Genomic DNA, 9,142 nt, shown 5'->3' with positions numbered 1-9,142 from the left:
CCAACAACTGAGACACCTTTCGGCCTTAGCGTAAGAAAATCGAGCAATACAACTACATCACATGTGTTACTGTATGATAACGCACTTCTTGATTTAAGAAACAAAACTATCCAGCAGATTGAAATTAAAGTCGTCTCTCAAGCACTTGTATTGATAGAGAAGTCCTCTCTCAAGCACTTGTCCCTCTCGTCATATATTCGTAAAGATTTACCTTTCCCGCTCTTGATCGATCAACCGTCAACGCAATTCATTTCTAGACGAAAACTACTCTGGTATAATCATATCGTTGGAACCAGTAGGTTTCTACTGACGTAGAATTTGTTAACAACTTTAGCATTGTCAGATCATTTTAGATACCGTGAAAGAAAATTATTTTGCTGATTAATTTCTCTTTGATGATTACTGTTGCGGAAAATCCAATTAATATATTCACTGTACTAATACAAATTAAATTCAGCTTACTACAGGAACATCACGAACGCAGACTATCTTAATAAAGCATTAAGTATCTGTAAGACGATTGAGCCTATTTTAACACGAATTAGTTGGACATTACCGACTTTTGACTTCGAAAAGATCTGTATTTACTTCATTTCCTGTATCATTCGCAATTATTATGAAAATGTGGCATTTCATAGATAAAATTATGTATTCACAACAACAAAAAATATGTCGTCATTATGAATTTGGCAGTACCGTAAGGTTTTCGCTCTGACACTAAGGGTTACTGAAAGTAGCAAGGCGCATTTTGCTCGAGCGTTGTCTTACGATTCCCTTATTGCGTTTGTATCTACCTGCTTGTAGCTCTGCTACAAAAGAATTAAAAATCTGGCTCTCAGCGAGTCTCGAAAGGCGAACGAAAGCAGCTTGCATCTGGTAGCCAAACATGTTTCTTGGGAACAGGCTACTTCCTAAAGCGGGAAGACATTCTTTTGTGGTTGAATTGTTGGCAAATGTCAGTCAGACGTGTGCCGTTCGTCTAAGCGTTTCGGTGTGTTGAATTTGTACCAATTATTTTTCTACAGGTTTCTTCTGTCCCAAATAGAGAGTTGAAGTCTCCCATTAGTATTTTTACTTCATCTTGATGAATTTTGCTCATAGTATTTTCGAGTGTATATCTTCTATAGGGGCTCTGAATAAGCATAGTCATAAGTCGATTGTTGATGGATGCGATTTCTTTGACAGGGTTGATGACAGATCTGTGTTCGAGAAATGCAGTGCCGAAGATTGGTACGCCTTTCGCTACCTTTTGTTGTATTTTGCTCTTGAAGATGCCATGGTTACCGTAATGCAAGTTTTAATTGTCAATTAATCGTGGTTCTTGAAGAGGAATGATGAGAATTTTTTGGTGGACGATTTCTTTTGTGAGATTATTGAGGTTTCTTGTTTGGGTCAATGTATCGATGTTTAGTTTTCAAATAAATGTCTTCTGCTTGTAGGGAAATTTACCAGAGATCTTCGATATTCTCTGCCGTGCTAACCTGGACTCCCCAGAGTGCGAAAATCCAACTGCCGCCTATCGGTGGCCAGGTTGTGTACCACCTGGGGTAAAGTTACCTTTGCTTGCACAGTTAATGTTTTCTTGTGTTTCATTGGTTTGGCCTGGGTGATACCGGGACCAGACAGGACCAGAGGGTGTTGAAGCCTTTGGAATCAAATATTTTCAGCCAAGCTCATTGAGATAATAGACGGTGACCGGAGTAGCGGTGATTTTCACTCAGATGTGTCTGGATTTTGGGTTCAACGGATTGAGTAGCCGTTCAGGATTGTATTAGTATTTGGTTCACCCCAAGTATTTGATTTCCTCTGTATCACCCATACGGAGGACGGTTTCCCCTATGGGCCACACGGGATTTTTATTATTATTATTATGTCAACAACAAATCTGATATAGAGTATCTTCCCTCAACTGAAATAGATGTATATTGTTCGATTCAATATTTCCATCAGATAAATATGGATTATAGTTACGTTACATTCCTGCTAGTCGACATATTTCTCACTTTTTCTTAGACAGTTGCTAGCTGTTACTCCATCAAAGGAATTCATGTGCGCAGCATTGTTGCAATACAGACGTTCAAATTATCCGATTTCTATAATTTCATTTCGATACAAGATCGTCCTAATCGGATTCAGCCAGTCAGTCTTAATTGGGATATCCGACTACGACTCTCATCATATGATAGACTGGGTGAACCACATTCTTAATCGGACTGTTGAATCCAGATCACTTATCTATGACAGGGCCTGAATTCTTAAACACTGTGGAAAATAATAATCCAATGTGATTATTACAAATACGTTATTTAAATATAAATATATGATCCAACGAGATAACCATTTATTTACAGGAGCAGAGACCCATCCATCATAGCAGGGCAGTGTGAGATTGGTTTCAGAGCCAGATAAACAGCTGAGGAACTGACTGGTGCATGTGTTGTTCAACACACAGTAGTTGTCATTCTCACTGGAATCAATGACTGTTTGCGTGTGTGTGTGTGCGCGTGTGTGTGTGCATGTGTGTGCGTGTGTGTTTTCGTGTTAACGCAGAGGTATCAAGGTCATTGCCATGTGTCACTACAAATGCAAGCGACCTTTGGACGAATATAGAAGACGTATGGTGGGAAGTAAACCATCATGCTACACTGTCGACGACTTAATTAAATCAATTCCCCCACGCCCTCGAGAAATCTTACGTAATGATCGTGGGTGGGTTGGATACTAAAAGTATACTCGTCCACAAAACCCATGTGGACAATTATCTGATAATCGGTCAAGCTTTGCTTTGTCGCAGCTCTTTAGCACACAGCAAGTCCATTTACTTTCAGTCCCCTTCTTACAATCCTTGCAATGCAAGGTAATTGAAAAATCTCATCCACTCGACGCCAACTGAGGAACTGACTGGTGCATGTGTTGTTCAACACACAGTAGTTGTCCTCCTCACTGGAATCAATGACTGTGTGTGTGTGTGTGTGTGTGTGTGTGTGTGTGTGTGTGTGTGTGTGTGTGTGTGTGCGTGCCTGCGTGTGTGTGTTTTCGTGTTAACGCACAATCTGAATCAATACGATTAACATTAGAGAGACAACCAACAATAAATATTGCATCAAATATGACTGTAAAGTATTTTAATGCGATGGGAAGTTACAAACTGAATTTTTACCCATCCCACGCCCTGCGTATTACGTTAAGTAAGATGTATTAACTCCATAGTATGGTTAGCAGAGACAGTGCGCTCTTGTTGTCGAGGCTCGCGACAAGTGCAGCGATTAGCAGTGCCCAATGCCGCCGCGATTTGTTTATGTTGGCTGAGCGTGGACACTGCAGCAGACGCTTCGCCCTAAACAGAAAGAAATCACCTTTGCTCTGACTGCAGTGAGCGGATATCACTGCCTGCGTGTTCTTATAGTAACCAACGTGAGACTCTAGTTACAGGTGCCATGGAGCAATTGCAACGGGTATCAGGTCATTAGTCATCAGAATATTAACCAGTGATGAAATGTCCACTCTATTTGAGTCCCAAGACAATAGGATCCTTCTCAGAAATGAATTTGAGGTGATATCATAATATATCCAACATACAAAAATTAATTGGAGGGCTTTCATGTATGCAGTAATAGCACACAAAGAAATATTATGTCTTGTAAGCATATATTTCATTTCCTCTTCTCATATTAACGCCCCTGTTTTAATATGAAGTGAGAAAATAAACACAAAAAACTTAAGTTCCTGAGAAGCATATAAGTCACTTCCTCTTCTCATATCACAACTTTTGTCTTAGTATGAAGTAAAAAATTAAACAGTTTAAAGTTCTGAAGCATAATATGACTCCATATTCTTATCGCACGCGCTATCGGAAACGCCAAAAGCAGGGAGCTGTCCATTCGTTTGTCCAGCAGTCTGTTTCCTTTCATGTATTACTCCCGCTAGGAGATTCTTATTTAAGGTCTTGTGGGCATCAAGTTCTTCAGCAGAACAAGCCTTATGTTATAGTGCTAATTACGGTATGGAAAAAATGCAACAAAGACGAGTTCCGCTAGAGCAGTGAGGATATTTGCACATGTGTGTATTCAGCAATGACTGCCAGCTGCCACAACACTTCACAGAACCCTTGCGGCAGGCAACACTACTGTGCGTGCACTTCAGACTTCATTCGGTGAGACGTCAGGAGATGGATGAAAACGTCAAATTAACGTCGCTTTCCGAGTCGTATTCAATCCAGATTGAGGTGTTACTAAGGTAGTTGAGCGTTCTAGCAATTACACTTTTATGATTTCCATATGAGTATTTCGAAAGCCAAAAGAACCCGTTAGTGTGAATCTATCGGGAACTGCATTATATCAAACTGTAAGAACTTGAGACAATACGTGGACTCTTCCCTGGGTGACCTATTAGTGTTATTTAGCATTCTCTCCGTCCTAGTCGTAATGCAAATAGAACATCGGAGGCGCTTTCCGCTATTCTTAGCAAACATCAGCAACCTGTAATCGCTGAGAGTCACAACTGCGTGATGATAATGGTTCAGGTTGTCAGTAGTTGTGGTGGTGTTATGCTGTCAAACTGCTTACAGTAACGTTAATGGTGGCGCACATAATTCAGCGCTGACTACCTACTTAAGTAAAGATAGTGTTGTGGTGTCGTCGCTTGTCTTTATTTGGCCTCAGGTTGAGTAATCCGATTTAACGAACATAGTACTCCAATCGCGGGCACCCAATACAGTATGACAGCAGAGATTATCGTGCGGATATTACATTAATTCTGCAATGAAATGCTTAACAAATCTCACTCTCAGCTATGCAGCTGGAATGACTCATTACACAGGTACTCCAGGTTGCACTTGCTTAAGTGATCCGTTCGCTACAATCCTGCTTGTACTGTTCGTAAATACTCGTATACTTCAGAAGTGGTTCAAATGGCTCTGAGCACTATGTGACTTAACTTCTGAGGTTATCAGTCCGCTAGAACTTAGAACTACTTAAACCTAACTAACCTAAGGACATCAGACACATCCATGTCCGAGACAGGATTCGAACCTGTGACCGTAGCGGTCGCGCGGTTCCCGACTGTCGCGCCTGGAACCGCTCGGCCACCCCGGCCTGCATACTTGTATACTGACCATTCGTTATTTGACTAAATATGAACTACAATCTGATTCGCATATATATGACGTCGGCTAGCGTTGGCACAAAGTAATCACAAAGGGTTGGATGCCGTTGAAGTCCTGTTACATTGATGGCAAGACAAATGTTCGCAAATCACCTTTATTGCCTCAGAAAGAGTTGCATCTTAAATATCGAAGGACCGACGACCACACTGTCACAGCTCGTTGAAATACAGCAACGACGGCAGATGAAAATTTGTGACCGACTGGGATTCGAACCCAGACCTCCTGCTTCCTAGACAGTCGTTCTGATGACTGGACTATTATTTTTTTTTAATGTTTGAGAAGACTTTCAGCACCAGGTAGGCGGAAGCAAAGAGGGCAGGGGTCGAAGATCCGGTCCTGTCATGGTCCTTCAACAAGGTTCGGATGACATTCCGCTTCCAGTTGTTAGTGGCCATGCGCTTGTTATTCGCCCTTAACCACAGTCGGAGTTGGAGACCAGTGCGCATCTATTGCACTATTGTTCGAAACGAGGTGCAGTATTTTGGTATTAAAATTTTGTAGATTTGTGGTAAGAACTTATGAGACCAAGCTGCTTAGGTCATCGGTCCCTAAGCTTACACATTACTTAATCTAACTTAAACTAACTTACGCTATGGACAACACATACACCCATGCCGGAGGGAGGATTCGAACCTCTGACGGTGGATACTATGATGACACAGCAGTCAACCTCCCTGCAGCACCTATCTACACACGCTCTTCGTCAGACGCGAATTCCCATTTTTGCCGCATACCACATGCGCGGAACCCCCGGCTATTGTTCCACTAGCTTGCGTCCACACTGTATTCCCGCGAGGGTCGGACGATGTCGTGCGTCTAGCACTGAAAACTTTCGATGACCCGTGGAGACCCAAATAATTATACAGGATGTTTCAGGAGGAATAGTAAATATTCTAGGAGATGGTAGTGTGGTGTCACTGCCAGACACCACACTTGCTAGGTGGTAGCCTTTAAATCGGCGGCAGTCCGGTGGTATACGTCGGACCCGCGTGTCGCCACTGTCAGTGATTGCAGACCGAGCGCCACCACACGGCAGGTCTAGAGAGACTTCCTAGCACTCGCCCCAGTTGTACAGCCGACTTAGCTAGGAAAGGTTCACTGACAAATACGCTCTCATTTGTCGAGACGATAGTTAGCATAACCTTCAGCTACGTCATTTGCTACGACCTAGCAAGGCGCCATTACCATTTTATATCCAGATTGTAATAATGTCTAAACAAGAGCGATGTTCTCCAATTGTGGATTAAAGTTAAGTATTACATCAACTACGTACTTTATTTGCTACTATAAATTCCCTTAACTGTTCCAGACCTCACGCCAGTCTGCGTGAGCTTAAAAGCGTGCATTTCGGCCTCCTCTAACAACACGGTGTTGGCTCTTCTGCCAACACTTCAGGTAGTATAGACAGATTGTTGAAATAATGACATATAACATGCGTCCAATTTTTATTGAACATACAGATAGCTGGGTTCAATGCGTTTTCGTTTCGTATGTTGGTCCTTGCAGGACCCAGTTGTCTACACGTCCTTGAAAATGAGCTTCCAGCGTCATTGGAAGAGGTTCATTTGGTTACAAGAATGCGTATGTTCCTCCAGCATGACGGGGCTCCTGCACATTCTAGTCGTCAGGTGACACATTATCCAAACCTAACATTTCCTGGAAGATGGATCATTGGATATGGGCACTTTTCTTGGCCTTCAAGGTCCCCGGATCTTATCTCTTTCGATTTTTGCCTGCGGGGATGGTTAAAGGCGAAGTCTACAAGAAAAAGTAAACCCAAGAGCCGATTTGATCTTTCGGATTATGAATAGTGCAGCCCTCATAAAAGAACGCAAGGACGACCTACACGTGGTGTTATCAAGAGAAGTCAAATGTGCATTGAAGTTGGTGGGGGAATTTTTGAAAATCAACTTTGAATGTCCTCGTTGCATTTGCTTTGAGTTTGTTGGGGTTACGTACTAACAGCTGTATCTCTGTACAAAATAAAAAGTGGACGCATATGTATGGAATTTTTTCATGCAATTCGTCTGTACTACCACCTACTAAAATATCTAATGTTCCTCCTGAAACACTCTGTATATGGATATATGTGTGGTGTCTGTTCTTTCGGACATGTCCGAAAGAAAATGCTTCATGGCATTCTGCAACGACCTTCGGTCGCAGGGGCTGATAGAGATTTCAGAGCTGCTTGGCTGTCTGAATAAAAGTAGATGCTACGATTTTTGTAGGGCCTACTCTAATTCTCCTCCGCGCACATGCTGATAGAAGATGCTATGTAATACTGCGGCCATCTTCCCTAAAGAGATTCTAGGCAGTACACTAGACCCGTTGGTTTCATCTGTTTTCGACCTGTTAGTATACCACTATATTACGTCTCCTGAACGGTGTAGTGGTTCGTTCTTCCACTGCTCCCTGCTTCCAACTGTTACATGGCAAGATTTATTGAAACAGCTAGAAGTTATTGTATAGTTAGTCGGCATTTCCCCAGCCATCGCCATACTGATTTGAGATTCCGTATATTCTAACTATATCCAGTTATTTACAATCTTTAGCCTTTATGTCCCTGCTGCGGCCTCCATTTTAAGCCACAGGTGTAAGGCGGGCATGTCTAGCCTATTATCCATCCCAAGAGTGGATGTCCTGCTAATTCCGTCTGTTTGTGAAAGCAGGACAGTCTCTGCACTTTGCGAGACTCCCTAACAGCCACCTTCTGTTCGACTTTGTTCATATTATACGACAATAAATTATCATTGGTATTTTTGCAGAGGTGTATATCCAGTACGTACTGGGTTTAGGCCCCAGTTTACCATACAGCAGCTTCTAGTGCTTATAAGATTATCTTTCACAGTGGAATATATTCTTTATGTGAGGTGTTCATAATAGTTTTCCATCCAGGGCTACCTCTAGATACACTACAAATGGTTCAAATGGCTCTGAGCACTATGGGACTCAACTGCTGAGGTCATTAGTCCCCTAGAACTTAGAACTAGTTAAACCTAACTAACCTAAGAACATCACAAACATCCATGCCCGAGGCAGGATTCGAACCTGCGACCGTAGCGTTCTTGCGGTTCCAGACTGCAGCGCCTTTAACCGCACGGCCACTTCGGCCGGCGAGATACACTACAACCCTCTCTAAAGTTTCATCGAGAAACATAATTTTTCAGAGTGTGTGCTGGACATGCTTCCCCATAAATAATACTACACCAATTTTCGTGTGGCTAGTCTTTAAATACTTTTTCACAATGTTCAGTGCACATAGGTTTAACAATACTATCAAATTTTCTAAATCTTACTGTGAATAAATCGTCTACTTATTCTTTTCAAGAGTAGTCTCTCGCATTCAGCTCATCTATAAGTTCATTCACCACTAGGTTATTCATCTCTAATCATTTACTCGAAGGTCGTATTATTAGAACCCCCTCGACATCCAGGAAGATACAGAGAGCATCCAGAAAGGGTAGTGCTTTTTCCACCTTCCCGACAAGTTGGTGAAGTGTTACCTCACATGATTTGCTTCGTAAGTATTATGAAAATGTGGCAGTTCATAGATAAAATTACGTATTCACAACAACAAAAAAGTATGTCGGCAGAAAATAAAAGTGGCATTATGAATTAGGCAGTACCGTAAGGTTTTTCGCTTTGACACTGAGGGATACTAAAAGTAGCAAGACGAATTTTGCTAGAGCGTTGTCTTACCATTCCCTCATTGAATTTGTATCTGCCTGCTTGTAGTTCTGCTACAAAAGAATTAAAAATCTTGCATTCAGCGAGTGTCGAAAGGCGAACAAAGGCAGCATGTACCTGACAGGCAAGCACGTTACCTAGGAGCTAGCGAACAGGTGCGGGTCTTTGACGTACTTACTGGTTCAGTAGCCGCTATGGCAAATAAATCGCAACATAAGAGACGAGAGTAGTTGTATTTCCCGTGTGAAACCACTTTCGTTGACTCAAAAGCATTAACTGATATCCTTACGT

Source organism: Schistocerca americana, chromosome 5 (genome assembly GCF_021461395.2).
Source record: "Schistocerca americana isolate TAMUIC-IGC-003095 chromosome 5, iqSchAmer2.1, whole genome shotgun sequence".
Taxonomy (NCBI): domain Eukaryota; kingdom Metazoa; phylum Arthropoda; class Insecta; order Orthoptera; family Acrididae; genus Schistocerca; species Schistocerca americana.
This window is presented reverse-complemented; position numbering follows the sequence as displayed.